This window comes from Mytilus galloprovincialis, chromosome 7, assembly GCF_965363235.1.
Source record: "Mytilus galloprovincialis chromosome 7, xbMytGall1.hap1.1, whole genome shotgun sequence".
Lineage (NCBI taxonomy): Eukaryota > Metazoa > Mollusca > Bivalvia > Mytilida > Mytilidae > Mytilus > Mytilus galloprovincialis.
The window spans coordinates 36,257,363-36,273,724 of NC_134844.1; the positions used below are offsets into that span (position 1 = coordinate 36,257,363).

Sequence of the window (16,362 nt, forward strand, 5' to 3'; positions counted from 1 at the left end):
ATAACAAATTGCGATTAATTTTTACACTCTTTATTCAGAGAATGCAGCAGGCTTTATTTTGTAAACAAGAAGCTCTTATGAGTCTATACAACTCAACTTGACAATAATAGTACGAAATTTCAAATGGACTGAACTATCATGTAGTACGCAATTGGCGCGAATATGAGAGAAGATCAGAGTATTAAACAAATAAAGAATGACTGGAACTTGCATATTCTCTTTTTGCATTTGTGCAGGCACTTTCCACAACTACAACAAAAACAACGCTGTTTTTAGACTTCAGTAATTTTAAAGTTTGTTCTCTGGTATCTTTCGCACCTCTTTTATGACAGTCATATATGTATTCTCAAATCAATCTCTATTCGAAGTCCGTTTCTTAAACCGAATCCAACTGACGTCATAATATAATGTCTTCATCAACACGATCAATAATTTTGTTCTCACGTCCATTTGTGCGCTGATTTTCTCATCAACCTTCTTATTAGGGAATTTCCTTAATGACGTTAAAAAATTATTATAGGACGTTATTGATGATTTCAACATTGGAACAAAACACAATTCCTGAATTCCTTCAATTGTTGAAGGCCGTACGGTGACCTATAGTTGTTAATTTCTGTGTAATTTTGGTCTTTTGTGGATAGTTGTTTCATTGGCAATCATACCACATCTTCTTTTTCTTTTTATAATAAATAAATAGACAAATGGGAACCTGAAAGTTCATTAAAAAACACAAACTAAGATTATCAACATAGAAGATGCGGATTATTATTGAAACGTGCGTATAGGATAAAAGAAGACAACAAAATAAAAAGACAACAAAAAGCTGTTTCAATCTATGAAGCGCTTCATACCACCTTTATCTCTATTATTATAGAATCAATCAAGACTCCAAATTAAACACGGAGCATGATGTCAGTGTCTTGTTGTCATTAACAAGTCATTATGATTTGTACTGTATACACATATTACAAGCACTTTAACAAAGAAATAAAACGATGAATACAGCTGATTTAAATATTTACCCTACTCAGAATACATACCCAAGTGATATTGGTCAGCAACAAGAGGAGACATTCATCAATTGAATGCCAATTAGAGGGTAAGAATATGGGCACTGATAAGGTATTATGACGTCACATTGGACGTCAATTTGAAAAACAGATCTCGATTATAGGCAGATAAAATATATCTATATATCCTATATAAAGATACCCTTTATAGCTTGGGGTTCGGTGTGAGCTTAGGCTCCGTGTAGAAGATCGTACCTTGACCTATGATGGTTAACTTTTATAATTGTGACATGGATGGATAGTTTTCTCATTGGCACTCATACCACATATTTCTATATCTATAGCTATCGCTAATGAGTAAAATGTAGTTTGTTATCTTCCGTAATGATTTTATTCATTTTAAATTAGTTGAGGATAATATTTCGGAAACCAATATGAAATCATCATTGATTTTTCCGTCATGACCATAAATTTCAGGTTGTATACCTACATGTACTTCTAATGTTATGGTTTTGTCTCCCATCGGATCTCATACTCATCATGAAAGTTCTTTGATAAACACTAATGATGCTTGAGTTTAATCGTTTATTTAAAAAATTATAATATTTCTTTTATGCTGGCATATTCATGAAAACTGAAAAAAAAATGAAGAATGACACTGATGTATTCATTAAGGATGGCAACTCGGTGAAGATTTACTTATCGATTACCCGTTGGATTTAACGAGCGGTACTCGAGTACTCACTCGGTAAAACATTTACAGAAACGGAAACACAAAATTATACCATTTAATGTTTTCTATGTCGTTGTCTTATGATCGGAAAACCATGAACATTAATACCTAGAACTAGATAGTAGTCAAAGGATTTTTTTCACCTTAATTAAATAATTATAACTCATTTACTACACGTACTAATTATGTAAACTGGTCAAGTAATTAATTAATATCTGTAGAAAAATATAACTCAAACAACAGTATTTGCAAACCGTAAAAAAACAGTATTTAGAAACCGTAAAAAAAACACATTAAATATTCAACCAAGGGGTGATAATTATTACTTACTGAGGCTCGATACAAAGTGCAACGAATTTGTTCTGATTTAAAAATATTATCCTGTTAACATCGGACGTAGCGATTTCTCAAATTTGTTACATAACCAACAATTCTGCTGATGAAAGTATATGCTCTGATGGTACAGAGGTGGGGGAGTGACTAAGATTAGCTAAACGTGTCAGTCTTTGGAAAATGCTCTTGTCCTTATATCCTACATATACCTCTGTTTTGAGGGACTCTAAATGACAGTCAAACGCAAACATTCAATATTATTCTAATTATATCAATTTTGGAATAATATATAATATCCAGGGAGGTGCTCTCAATGAAAAATATTTCTTTTGTTAAAACTTATCCATGAACAACATTCTAACAGGAAACCTATAAGTTGAGTATCACTTTGGTTAACGATACTCGGTACTTCCGAACAATAGTCGAGTACTCAGGTACTCGTTGAAATCCCTAATTGATACACATTTATTGCATTGTACAGGACTGAATGTTTCATTAGAAGAATTTACAATTCGATGGATTCTGTTAAATTCAAAAGATAAAATTTAATTTAAAATTCATTATTCCTTAATGAAGAACGAATTAAAAAGGCAGCGGTAACGCTGACATAAATAATGAAATTAGTGCAACGGCCAGTTTTATAAACTCAACAATGGAATGTTAACTGAAACATTGTTACCATATTATAGCATATACTATATATCTTATAACATTCAATATTAACAAGTTACGGATTATCTATGCAATCATCTTCAACCCTGTTCAACCCTGTGCACAGAGTATACGTAGATTGTAAATTCCTTGATAACGGGTAATGGTATCATTGTTCCATTGTGTAGATCATCCATTACTTAAGAATGTTTTATACTATCAATTGTCAGACTACGTAATCCTACCGAAGCGTTTCATGAAAAACTATACTCTATCTCAAAATTTAAAATACAACTAAAACTTAAATCAACCGTCCCATCAAGACTTCTCCGCTGCAATCGATACATACCTTTGTTATGCAATGTGGCTAATTGTCTTGAGACAAAAATATGATTTGAAGTTGTGAGGTATGTAAACTAAGATTCTATCAGAAGAAAAACAAACAGTGTAAAAGAAACATAACAACCCAAAACGATAAACTATCTGAAATATGCGTTCTAAGGGTTACAGATCATACAGAAAAATGAGCATTGCGGAATAAATATCGTTTTCATATCGTTGCGTTTCATTCTCTGTTACATTACATTTTATGGTTTTAGTTTAATAGAATAAAAGTATTTTATTGTCATGATTGGGTTGGGTTTTTTACAATTATAGTGCATTATATTGTTACTAGTCACGACCTGAATGTAAACAAAATGATATTGATAATCGGACGTCAGGCGGTTTCAATTTCTCTTCATTTATCGTAGTTGTACAAATTAAACAGAATATATAATTATGTCTGACAAATATACAAACAATGCATACATAAAATGCATATAGATACGGTGTAGAATGTTTGCATATTATCATTCGATTAACAACGATCAACATGACCAATGGTCAATATATCAATGTCATATTTTCGGTTACGTGCCAACAGGGTCATTTGGTTATCGTATTCTATTTAAGATCAGGTTAAAAATACTTTTACTGCTGCCTTGACGTCGATCTAGGATCCTCTTGATGTACATTATTTTACACTGTCTGGAGATGCAAATGTTTTTTATATAATACCATAAACCTTAACTATAAAATACCAATTTTTAATGAATTCTTACCAGTTGTATCATGCTCCCAAAACAAAATCTATGATCACTGAATATTATTTCTTATCATACTGTTTCTCTAGACATATGGCTCTTATATACTATAAGCGCAGGGGAAAGTCTTTTCTACAAACATACCACGAACAAGTGGTAACAGAGAAAAAAAATAATACATAAAACCAATACATAACACGGACAGTAAAAAACACTAACTACTAGGACAGTACAACAGCTGTCATTTATTTTTGTGCGTGTTTACCCCCGTCCCCTCCCCTTTTTACTTCGTGCATTGGTGTAACAGCACCACCTATGAACAAATAACTTCATCAGAATGGCACTAAGAACTCAAAACCAGATATCCTTACTTGGCCTTTCTGTTGTCTGCTCTTCACATTCATTTCAGATTTAACTAAAAAAAGATGTGAACACTTTATGAAGCTTTTGTTTTGATACTGTTCCATAACGCCTTTGTGTAAAATACCACTTGTTGATAAATTCCTACAAATTGTATTATGCACCCAATATAAATCCCTTTATTCGTGATCCAAAACATATCTCATTTGTATATTTATGAGTAGTAACACTTTTTTTTTCATTGAAGATTAATTACACGAGAGCATATATTCTTTGTTGCAGTGTGTCAAACCTGACATTTTTGAATGGGATAGTATAGTATAGAATGAACCCGACTTCGAGACAGGCGTTCATTATTAGAAATTATGTTTTATCGGTCGTCCAACTGTCTATATCAATCTGCTCAGCTCTTAATAAAACTCCATATACACGGCTTTGTGACGTCAAATACGTTGACCTGGCCTTAATAACTTTGACCCGGACATATCAGCGACGTCATAATGTTTGAACCGACGTTGATAAGTTTGACCCGAACTTATCAAGTTAACTTCCGGTTGCTGGTGAAACTAAGACAATACCTCCAAAAGACGCAAATACAGCCCGATAAATCGATTATCAGGTTATCGGCATATTAATATTGTAAAATATCAGCTGCTCGACATAATATGAAGGCTTTTTGATCTCATTCGCTGCGCTTACTCGACAAAAAGCTTCATATTATGTCTCGCAGCTGATATTTTACGATATCAACATGCAGACAACCTGATAATCGGTACTTATCGGTTAAATAAGTATGTTGTGTCCACAGAATTATGATGATATTGAAGAACCCCTGATTTTTTGGTGCCGAGTGAGGTCACAGAATAACATTTCCACATAGGTGTGTTTGTCAAGACATATAGCTCTAATATATCAAAAGTACGGTGGAGAGAAAGCTTTGTTTATTTTACATGCACCATGTGAAGGTACCGGTAATTAACAGCATATCACAACAGACCACATCAACCATCAAAACTCGAATCCTGCGAAAAGAAGTGAAGACATACAAAAAAGGACAAACAGCAAACAAACAACGACGAATAACATACTATGGTAATGATTTCATATAAGAAAAAGTAATTTGCTGGCCAATGCAACAGCTTTCAACCAATGACCGAAAGACTAGAATGTAAATAACCATCGGGAAATATACGAATTTAAACAATGAGAAAACCACATACAGTATGTTAAGATATACTAGAGACAAGCATGAAAACGTGTGAAGCTATTCGAAAGAACAATACCAACAAGTATTCATGCGAAAAAAACGAAAACGCCAAGCAACAATCGAAGACAAACATGCACATAATTTGGGATAGTGATTAAACATGTTTGTGAGCCGTTCACCCTCCCCTTACACGAGGTAATGGTTAAGCAGCACAAAACATGTAAGAACAAACTATAAAAATCAATATGAAAAATACCTGATCCCTCATCAGTATAGCCCTAAGTATTGAAAAATGCACAAATTTTATATGAGCACATTTTCTGGTGTCATTCACGTTTGTGTTGTCTGCTCTATCTACATCAATTAATTTAATTCCACAACCTTGGTTTTTGCTTCTACCATATTTATATAAACTTGTATGTTCATGCATCTTACATGTAAAAACTTAAACTGTACGGAAACAGTTACGAACAAAATTCGAAAAAAAAATTCTAAAAGAAAAATATCCCTTTATTACTTTGTTTAAATATCAATGACAATGCTCTCACATGCACATAAAATAACTACTAGTAGATACTTTTCTCGTATTTGTCTTTTTAATGTCACTTTTATACAAGGTACTGCAAAGTAACGAATCGTCACATACAACAGCATACCTTGCACGGGTCGATATCTAAGCGCTTTAAGTGTTATAACAATTCAACAGAACTATTTCCGACAAGATTTATTTCATTTCTCCCTGATCACAAAATATTCAGTGTATGGGTAGACTTGTTTCATGTACCTTAAATTGGAACTGATTTTTCACCAAATACGGTACTGGTCAAAGATTCATGAAGATTCTGTTTATTTACTGGCCTAATTTTTCGAAGGTCATCTAGCACTGATCATATTGTCGACAAAACCGTTCTGATATTGATAAGCTACATCGAATTTTGAGGCATGGCTTTAAATGAAACCATTTCTTGAAAAAAACACATTTTTGAAACTGACTATAGTTTTGCAAATTTTGAATATATGATAACATTTCTACTTTGGCAAGAGAAACCATTCCAAAGCCTTATTAAAAAAAAGTGTCATTTTTCTATAGGTTACAAGAGCGCATTTATTCGTAATGCATTTTCCATAGGGTACCACTGGTGTCCCATATTTTTTTTTTCGCAAAGACTACAAAACTAGGGAAAAACGGGTAGCAGTTCCTGTTACTAGTAATGCCAGTGTTGCATTTTTAAAAAACTTGCCTGTAAAATGTTAACAAATAATTGCACTCTTGTAACCATAAACAACATGTAAACACCAACCTAATTATCTACATTCCTATATAATTGTATCATTAATTGCCAGGAATCTAAACAATTTTATTATTGGCATGATTGACCTTTCTTCGCTTTGGAGCAACTTGTACTATTCTTTTGTTGATAAACAGTGTTCATGTTTAAGCAAAAAGAGTTATTCCTTTGTATGTTTGTATAGTTCAAGGACACGAATGTATTTTGTAGAGATAATTTGAAGGCATTGGAAGTAAAATAAACATTGAATAATGATAATGATTTCTTAAAATATGTAACCGAAATATATGTATATGTCTTTTTGTTGGAAATATGTTCCATCTGTCTTAAAGTCATAAGAACCCTCAAATATAAAAAAAAATAAAGCATATGTTTTTTTATACCTCAATGGATAGTTTGCATTATACAACTTATGTACCTAAACTTTTTTTCTGAAGAAAATTCTTTAATTTGTTCATATTAAGAAGAAGTTTACTTTATTTTATTTGCTTCCTTCAAGGAAGCAATTCCCCGACATATTTTCCGTAAGTGACCTCAGTGTGACCCATCTCGTAAAAATCCGTTGATCGCAATAGGCATGGATGTCCTTAAAATAAACTATTATCTGATTGTATATGTTAAACAAGTGCTCAATATCCATACTATTTTTGTTGATTGTTGACAAACAGGTGACAATCGTTAAACTTCGGCTTCAAAACACGAACTTTAATTACCTGCCACACTGAACGATTGAAAAAAAATGACGATCATACGAAATTTATGCGAAAAAAACATGATAAAATCGTGCATAGAAGACTAAGTTTATTTTTCACTGGTCACTTGTTTCATATGATTTTAAGTTTTAATGACAACGTCATGAAGAAATATTGATACTGTCAACAAGTATGCCCTAAAATGCAAGATTAGGCAATTTGGGGGATTTCTTTGAAAATACGAATGCAACTCGTTCATAAGAAATTAAGAAGTGAAAAATAAAGACGAACTACATAAACTCCAAAATAAATCAAAATCAAATTAACACGGCGCTCAAATAAGAAATAGTTATTATATAACTAAGGAAAACACATTTCACGGAATACAAATGTCATTGAATCATTTGAAGATGGATTTTTATTTTACAAATGTCACTGCCACAGTAGAGCTTAAATGTTTACAGTTAACTGTGATAATTTTAGTTCTGTGTCCGATGTCGAACATTTACCTCAATAGTAAAACATCAATATCACAACGTCATAACAATAATGGTAAAATCGTGTGACCTTTATGAAGTCATAATACTGCTTACTGTATACTCACACATAGCAACATAATACATGTCCGTTAATTCATGAAAAAAAGACAGGAAGAAGAAAAAACAAAAACAGTAAATTTGTTAAACGAACTTTCAATTTTCTAATGAACCAAATTCCTTGCATGTTTTTTTTTAAGAAGCAATGGTCCCACGTTATTTATTATAAATTTATTTCTACATTTTGCTGCTCCTCTTAGGAACATTTAAAATATTGAAACACCTGCTTCTTATTTTGATCATTTCTTAGACATTGCAACAGATGGATAGCAAAGAGAGGCAAAAGATACCAAAGGGACACTTAAATTCATAAGTTTAAAAAAACTGATAACGCCATGACGACCACGGGAGAACTAGTTGTAAAAATAAATAGTACATATTATGGACTAGAACTATCCAGTAGGTTTCTCTTTAACTTACTCATTTGCCTACTAAATCAAATGTAGGAAGTGGGCATTGCTGGCTTAACACAACTTTGCGAATTTGCAAAAACGGAAAAAAGAAATTGCTTAAACGAAAAATCGCGAAATGGATGTTATATACCGGCATGTTAATGTCAACTGTATTACGAATATATAAAAGACATACAATATTATTCCTTTTGTTATATACATATACTTAAATAACATATGTTTCTGTTGGTGTTTGATAAAGCTGATCGAAGGCTCATGCAGACGAATTTGTCATTGTTATATATATTGAATTTAGTTATACTACAGTATATACTTAAGTATTGTTTTGTAACTAATCGCGCTGTGAATGTAAACAGATTAAACGTTACGAGGTTACTATTTCTCCCCATCTAACGATTCAGTACAAAATAAACATGATAGTCATGATATCTGACAAGTATTTACACAAAGCGTAAATAAAAATGCATATACATACAGACATAGGGCAGAATGTTTACATATCATCATTCGATTAACAACGAATAGCGTGAACAATGGTCAATATATCATTGACATCATTTCGATTACTTGCAAACATTGTCAATTAGTTATTGTATTCTTTTTAAGATCACGTTAACAATGTTTTGACGGTTACATTGACGTCGATCTAGGATAAGAATGTCTCCTTGTTGCGTTTTGCTATTTTTAGTATTATACGTTTCATTGAACTGCAAACGTCATATGACCTTTATACAACCAAATGTTCTTGTATAAAATTGACAGTGTTATTTTTATATTTACTAGGAGTTTAATTATTTGTTAGAACATTGAAGAAGATACCTTGGTTTTACCATTTTGTTAAATCAGACAAATCACTTGACTCCTCAAAACCTACATAATGAATATGGGGTTTATGTCAATGATACAGTAACCAAGCATAATTACCAAACGACTAGTAAACGTTAACCTACGTTCATTTTTAAGCACGTTTTAATCCATGATAGTCTAGAAAACTTTATTTTAGTAAATAAATTTAAAAAGGATAATAACAAGGCTATCATGTTTCAATTTCTAATTTTGACAAAATCTAACACAACTTATCCCCGAAGTTGTAGATACTACGAACAAAACGAAGAATGTCAAGTGTGAAACAGGATCATTTTAACCCCCTGAGATTCACCAAGTTTTGTGTTGGATTCGTATTGCTCAATATCTAAATGCATTGTTTTGTAAACTTACGTTTTTTTTTTGTTTTTTTTTGTGTTTTTATTGTTGTTTTCCTTTTATTTCATTGTGAATCTGAAATGAAATATCACTTTAATGTTAAATATTGATCAAAATTGCATAACATTACTCACAACAAGTGCAAATTAATTCACCAATTGATATGTAAATACTGTGCTTCACACTAATTATATCAGCGACTGTACTTTGGAATTGATTTCATACAACGACGTCTTATAACAGTATATAGATCTTACGTAGAGCAACTGTTTTAAATCTCAATTCAGACAAATAAAATTAACATTTCAGTCGTGTTTTAAACTATCATAAGATTAAGAACTTGATTTTAATCATTTAGAGTACCATGCCAGACTCAAGTATAGAATAATACCGGTATATGCACTACCTTAGACAACTATTATATACAGAAAAATGAAAGATGTAGTCACTTTATAAAGCGTTAATTTTATCAGAAACGTATAAATGTCTCTAGTTTTGTATATTCACACTTCTTAGTATTCATGCTCGTTTTTGTTTAAGGTTCATATAATTTATGATGCAGTTTATCAAACGTTTCATTTTGAATGGGATAGTAGTGTATGAATATTCAGATTAAAAGTAAGTTAATTGCATGAGTTATCCTACTTCGAGTTACAAGCGTTTATAATTTAAAATTATATTTAACCAGTAAAATTAATATTATGTAAATAAAGGCAACAGTAGTTTACCACTGTTCGAAATTCATAAATCGATAGAGAAAAAAAAATCCGGGTTAAGCTGGGGTCACACATTCACGATTTTTTCTGCCGTCCTTGACATGACCATTCCCGATTAAAATTTGTCAAAAGTCTGATCAAGATCCTGTGAATCGTTGATGGAATCCTACTAGTACTTGTCCACCTTGGGTCCTTTACCTTTATACCCACTCAAACTGTTTTTTTTTTTTTTTTTTATTTTGTTATCTTGTATAATGTAAATTATTTGAGAATGAAGTATGTAAAAGTTTGTTGCCAATTTTGTGAATAAACCGCATAAACCATAACATTGGAGATAGCAGGATTTTTTTCAGGATTGACTATTTATTAATTTGCATCCACTGCTTCACATGCTATATTTTCTAAATATATTTCACTTTTGCATACAGATGCAGAATATTTCTTTTCAGCCTGTCTTGTGTCATGTTATAATTATTTAGGGGTCTTTTGTGCATGTAGCTTGCTATACATTATTGATTCTGCTAAATGTTGAAGGCTGTCAAAGATCTCTATTTATTAAATATTTAGTTGTTTGGTATCTGGTGGAGAGTTGTCTCATTGGCAATTAGACCCCAACTTCTTATTTTCATATTAAAAATGTAATCAAGCCTTAAAATGCAAACTGAAAGGGAACTGTAGTACCTTGAATAAATAACTTCTTACAAAAAACAATTCTACTTAAAAAAAAATAAATGAAATATTTCAAATGATGGAATATTGTTTGTATGTTGTGCATCTCATTTCTACTTTCAGTCGCAGGGGCTATGTTGTATGGTTGGCTGTATCGATTCATACATTTGTAACTGGTGATAGAATATATATGTAGTAATGCAGAGTTGAATATTGGTTCCCCTCTCCCAAAATTGATAGGGAAACAACAGGGCAAAGGTGAAGGAAAGCACACTATTGATTCTGCTTATGTTTTCTGCTCTTTGGTTAGGTTGTTGTCTCTTTGACACATTCCCCATTTCCATTTTCAATTTTATGGATTATTTAAGTATGTGATATGTGATAAATATCCAAATGTGAGCTTACTTGATCAAATTCAGCCTTGTGATTCAATTCTTAAAAACATATCGAAGCAAAATTGAGTTCTACAAAATACTGGAAAAAGTCTAATTTTCTATGAAAAAAGTCCAATAATCTAGGAATGGTAAAAGTGAGTTTTCTTTAAATTACAGTCATGCAAAATAAAAGGGAAACACTTGAGTCCAGAGGGAAGATAAATTCATTGGTCAGAAATATAAAATAAAATGTGGAATCTTATTAATTATACAACAGTGATATTGCTTTGAAAAAAAAAATCATGAAAACAACTGAGTGAATAATCTGAATATTTTACTAAATATGATGGCATTTCACTTATACACATTTTAATGTTGAAAGTCTTGCATATTTAAAAATCCTCTTTTTTCTACACTTTGAGCCCATAGTCGGCTTAAGTTTCATTTATTCAATCCTGCATAAGTTCAACACAAATGTCTTCTTATATTCACTCGAACCACCTCGGTTACCATTCTGTACATGAATATCTCTCTCTTTTCAAATTTCATATAAATTGCTGGTTCCAGGTATCAAATTTTCACTCCCAGTAAAATTATTCTTCTGACTGGATGTATTGTTACTGGAAATAAAAAAAAAATTGTTATTAAATAAAGTTTGTTGATACAATCAAAAAGTAATGAAGAATGATAATTATAATATATTTTATTTTATTGTTATTGCCATCTATGACCCAAATATGTCTGCTCAAGTCATTCTCTCATCTGTAAAATAATGGTCAAGTTTATTAAAACACTTCATTCTCATGGATATGATGCACATCATATAAGAGTTAATTCCCTTATACTGTTTTTTAACATAGAAATTATTTTAAATTACTGTACCCTTCCTTTCTTGAATCAAGGTTTTAAATCCAAATGAAACTTTCTCGAAATTTTCCAGCATAGATAATAGAATAAATTGTTAAAACTACTAAAATAAAAGTCTATGTATGATTCTTTGACCTATAAACTATAAATTTTAACTTCCATTCCAAAGGAGTATAAGGGCCCATTTTGGCCTCAAATTTCAGGTTCATTTGATGAAAGATTTTGTAAACTTTTTAAACACCTAAGTGTCTACTTCAGTCGATTCAATTAGTTTGTGTGAAAGATTTTAACTAATTTAGTCATTTCAGACGCTTATATTCAATAATTAACATAAAAAATCTATCAAATATGCCCTAATATGTCACTTTTCAGAAAGATTTTGTCAAAATTGAATGTGGCCGCATCTGTGTTCATCCTCTACCTTTATATATGTTATGTATTATCATCAAATACAAGCTACATTTAAATATTAAGAATGAATACGAATGCGTCCACTTCCAAAACTTTTAAAACAAAAACCATCTAAAATTTAACTGAGATGCTAAAATTATGAAGATTTCAGTAATTTAGCGTGACTTAATGATGCCATTACCAAATATTTATGCATTTGATTGTCAAAGACAGCCCATATGTACATGTATTTATGTAGAAGAAGTATTATACTTTCCTATAGATTATCTTAAAGTTTACATCATAACAATTTTGTAAAAGTGATATAATTTGGGGCCAAAAAGGGGTCTTACTGAACCTACTCCTTTGTTCCGTTAACAATTTTCTGGTCTGACTGATAAATGTAGAATATTTCCTTATGAAAATAGTTTTAATACCATGTCTATTATGTTTTGTTTCAAATTTGTAGGATTGAAATCATAGTGCATTGTAAATAACCTACGGTTTTTACCCGAAACAGACACTTTTGAATTACTTACCGGGCTTAATATATTGTAGTCATATTGTTTTCTATTAATAACAAAATAATGTTGCTTTCAACATTACTCTTCGTTGACATTCCATTTGATTTGTTGTTTTCTTGTTGTATGTATATCATACATGTACATGTACTGCAAGTGTTTTGTTGATATATAAAAGTCCTCTGTTTTGAATTTTTGATTCATAGTGAACATGTTTCTCCATCCTGTAAGTATAAAGCAAATGTGAATACAATTACGAAATTAATTGACTATAATAAAATATCAAAGCAAAATTAAACTTTGCATTGTTATTATCAACATGATCAACACATGAATACAAATTTGCCAAATAAATTACCAAGAAAACACATATATTTTCTCACTACAATGAAGACATAGTGGCTGTCGGCTGTTGTCTGCTCTTTGGTTGGGTTGCTGTCTCTTTGACACTTTCACCATTTCCATTCTCAATTTTAGATATTTCTTATATTATCATAAATTATTATGCCTCCAGTATTTCTGCTCAATACATATAAGTTACAGGCAAAGAAAACATTTCAGTTATGAATTTTCTTTTTAGGTTTAACATTGTTTAACATGGAGCAACTTTATGTTATAAAAATCCTTTCATTAACATTTTTGTATTTAATTATATAATAGTGTACATAAATATCATAACATGTCCATTGTACAATGCAAGCTGAAATATTATACATTTTGGGGGCACTCACAACCTTCGTCCTAGTCTAAAACAAAAATTAAAATCCATGAACCACCACGGTCATGCAGGGACTGACTATACTAACTAAGTAACTTAGTATAGAAAGTCCCTGTGTCATGACATCATTAATTTAGTAATATTTAATGTATTATTATTTCTAATTAGTTTGCATGTATATGATTATAGTCTATAAAAAGAATATAAAATGTCAGATACATGTATATGGATATAAAGAAATTGTACAGGCATTTTATATTTGCTAGTTTCTGACCATGGGGATACATGTTAATGCATGTGTAAGCCCTCAAATGGATGGGTGATTCAGTGTGTAGTTTCCATGTGTAAATTTCTTTTAAAATTTTAGAGATATGAATTTAGAGGATGGCTATCTAATTTATTTATTTTTTATATCCAAGGGGAAGAGGAGTATGGATAGTGAAACAACTGCCTGTAATCGCTTTCCGTTTGTATTTTATGTTCATGAAAGATTTAATTTCTATGAATATTAAATTTTGGTGTACAATGTACACAGGGACACAAATATTTTTCATATTATACCTGTCATTTATACTAAATTAGCCGTCAGTTGAAGTGTTATATATTCCAATGATTTAGTAAGTGGACTTCAGCAAAATTCGTGTAGCCTCAGTAGTCAATAATTTTTAGGGGGGAAATTACCCCCCTTTTTAGAGAACTTGCAATCGGCATGAAACGTGATCATACGTGCTTTTAAATTTGATTCATTTTGGTCCATGTGTGCAGTTCGAGGTTAACAATGTTCTATTATCCGAGCAAGAAGTGGTAGCGTGAATATTTTCCAGGGAGATTGTGAAGAACACCTCGACCAGTTTGAAAACGGATGTTGACAACATGTGTGGGTATAATATTTCCGGAGACAAGGGCGGATACCTTAGATCGAAATCCGAATGTAATTCACAAGTAAATAGTTGGTTCAAAACTAGTATATGAAAAGCCAAAAGGAAATGATGAAAAATTGGATTTTGATATAATTTTTCACTTATTTTTGCCGTTTAAATCGTTTCTTTGCATCCAACTTATTTAATAATAATTAACTGAAATATCAGGAATTAACCTTTACCTTTTGTGTTGTGTAGCATTACGTTTAAGCATCCAAGAATGTCATAAATACAACTTTTCAGCATGGAATGCCAAATCCAACGTCAAATAATGGCCGCCATTACGTGTTGACAACGTCGGGTAACACGAATGACCGAATAACACTGTCATTATCCGAATAACACTTGTAATGACCGAATAACACTTTAAACTTTAAAATTAGCACATATTGGTGACTTTTAAACATTGATTATTAAATATTAATATATTATCGATGTATTTAACAACTTAAAAATGAATTACAGAAAGAAGATAAGTTCATAAAGATCATTTAAAATTAAGTGTGTACATCGAACATGGCGGCCATTGTGAATTCCGTGGTCACCATATTGAATGTACACACTAAATTTTAAAAAGTTTTTTATGAACTTATGTGCCTTCTATAAATCATTTATGAGTTATTAAATACATCAATAATATACTATTATTTAATAATCAATGTTTAAAAGTCACCGTATCACTGAGCGCCGAAATCCTTACTCAGGCGCTTCCGGTTGTCCTACTGCATACCTATATAATACAATAATTAGTTACAATAATATCATTAATTTTATTATTCGTATTACTGAGTGACCTTCATTAGCTATGGAGCAATTTGTACTATTCTTAATATCTTGATAAACAGTGTTCATGATTTAAAGCAATTTGGTATTGCTTATATCTGTATATTGTATTAGTTCAGCATCTACCTTGTTTAAAGAAACTTTAAACCGCAAAAAAGAAGAATATATGCTTAATTATGTTTGATTAAATTTGAGATCCTTTTACCTTGACATGTTGAAAATTCCATAAATGAAATAAAAAATCTAGATTATAGCTTGATAAAAGATTAAAACACCTTTAGAGTTGTTTGTTATACTATGAAAACGGCTAAAATATCAAGAATCAATACATTTTGTTTAATAGAAGCGGTAACGTTATAATTTTGTATCAATTGTTTTTAATATTTCTCCCTTTTTTGCAGAGTTATCTCCCTTTTTCAATGCAAATCTCCATAGGAATTTAAAATCATGATTTTTTTACTTTTTCTCAAGTTATATTTAATGGGAATTTTTTCTGTGCATATTTGGGGTAAAATGCTTAAGATAAAAAATTTAAAATCTACTGTTGCAATCACTTTAAGGTTAGGGTCAAATGTATGCTAGATTGACTGGGCTGTTACGACTATTTATATGCCAACATGTCGCATTTACATCGTAAGACAATTTTTATGTTCTGCGAGGAACACTGTCTAACAGACAACAATGGCTAAAGAAAAGTATCTAACCTAACTTTAATTAAGAAAAAACATAATAAAAGTAGATACTTTATACGTCTTAACTGTAAATAGCCACTTCATACATAATATGTCCCTCTCAACAAATATGTTTTAAGTTGTAGGATTAAGTATTTGTT

The 16,362-nt window shown here is 31.1% G+C and overlaps 1 long non-coding RNA gene across 2 annotated transcripts; it reads right to left on the reverse strand.

Moving 5' to 3' along the window:
- Nucleotides 1-11,681: 11,681 nt before the first annotated feature.
- Nucleotides 11,682-15,344, reverse strand: LOC143081661 (uncharacterized). Of its 2 annotated transcripts, none has more exons than XR_012980014.1 (3): nt 14,930-15,344; nt 13,128-13,333; nt 11,682-11,951 (listed from the first exon to the last, which is right to left on the reverse strand). It is a non-coding gene; the product is annotated as an uncharacterized LOC143081661 (long non-coding RNA). The 2 variants fall into 2 exon arrangements; XR_012980013.1 differs by lacking the exon at nt 14,930-15,344 and adding an exon at nt 14,389-14,689.
- Between the last annotated feature and the right edge of the window lie 1,018 nt (nt 15,345-16,362).